This window comes from Cynara cardunculus, assembly GCF_001531365.2.
Source record: "Cynara cardunculus var. scolymus isolate 2C chromosome LG 13, CcrdV1, whole genome shotgun sequence".
NCBI classification, from domain to species: Eukaryota; Viridiplantae; Streptophyta; class Magnoliopsida; order Asterales; family Asteraceae; genus Cynara; species Cynara cardunculus.
Window position 1 is genome coordinate 8,983,974 of NC_037540.1, and position 1,718 is coordinate 8,985,691.

Below are 1,718 nucleotides of genomic sequence, written 5' to 3' on the forward strand. Positions count from 1 at the left end.
GTGACCAACTTGTCGAAAATTAATTTGTTTAAAAGATATAAATGACAAGTCTCCTTGTCGGCAACTTTCTTAAGTCTACCTCTCATATCATTTAAGTTGACGTGCATTCAATGGCTTATCTCTAAGACCATGGCACTTTAACATTTTCAAAGTAATCAACTCGTCAAAAAGTATCATTGGTTTTTATAAGAACTTGAATAAAATAGTGGAACATTGTTATTGCGAAACAACGTTCATTTTTCTTCGGTTTAACATTTCGCCCTTTGTCTTACACCCAAGCTAATGGAATTAGCTATTCATTACAGAAATTAAATGACAAGAAATATAAATAACAGAAAGTAAAGACATAAATATAAATGACGGAAAGTAAATGACTCAATATAAAAAGCGGAAACTAACTTGCATAAACATAAGAGCTTCATATCTCATTCTTAAAAGTTTGTGGGATGATTAAATGAAAGCAACTAAGGTTCCTACTTATACAAAAGAGCCAAGGAAGAAGATAAAAGCTTTGGAAAAGCCATGGTTCCCAAAAAAGAGACAGAGAAAAAGGTAGCATCACATCAAAAATAAAAGTAATCTTCATCCCAGCTGTATAGGTCTTTATCCACAGGAATAACAAATTTGTCTTCATTCTAAATCTGCAGCTTAATCATTAAGCACTTCCCAAAATGCCGCTTCATAACAGTTCAATGTTGTTGGAATGCTGCAGCATAGAACATAATGTTTTCAAGTTAACATCACTTCTACTCAAATGGTGCAATGATAAGTTAATCACTCAATTTAGCTCCAACTATAAACAAATGAAAAATAAAGTAATAAAAAGAACTCAAGATTGAGATAAAAGAAAATAAACTACCTAATAAGAAAATAAATGAATACTTTATGCACAAAATAATCAATGCATATCAGCCACCATACTTCAATTTTTTCTCCAAACAGCCATAGACACTTGGCACGATGCAAAACATAGTTAACAATTTCGACCCCCTCTTTGCACATCGGACACATGATGTTGTCTACGTCATACCCATGTTTGCAATCCTCTCTTTGACTGGAATATGTTGTCTTCCAACCGAAGATGTTGATTTTAGAAGTAATAAGGTAATTCCATCTAGTAGAGAAGTTATCGTTCCCGAACATAAGCTGCTCGATATTGTCTCTAGTGCTTCTAACGGAAAAATCACCATCACCAAATAGTCTCCATCTCCATCTGTCACCCGAGGAATTTAGAAAAATATTTCTCAAATTTCTTAACAGAAGTGAGAGTTCTTCAAATTCTCGCCACCCCGTTCCAATTCCAATTAAAAACACCATCTTCAATTCTGTCAGCCACCATCACAGCCATATTCTGATCTAAAGCAAAAAGTCTTGAGTGGATATCTCTTAATCTACCATCCCCAATCCAATTTTCTTTCTAGAAGGCATGATTTTTGCCGTTTCAAACATGTTTAATTATACATAAGATCATCCACAACCATACCTTTCGCCTTCCACCTTTATGACATTAGACCATCGACCTTGTCCACCAACACCTGTCTCGTAATTGTCAAGACCATGTATTGCCTAAATTAAAATGTGGTACTAATTACATGGTATTAAAAAAGATATTCCAACTCCAACAAATACAATTATTATTATTATTATTATTATTATTATTATTATTATTATTATTATTATTATTATTATTATTATTATTATTATTATTATTATTATTA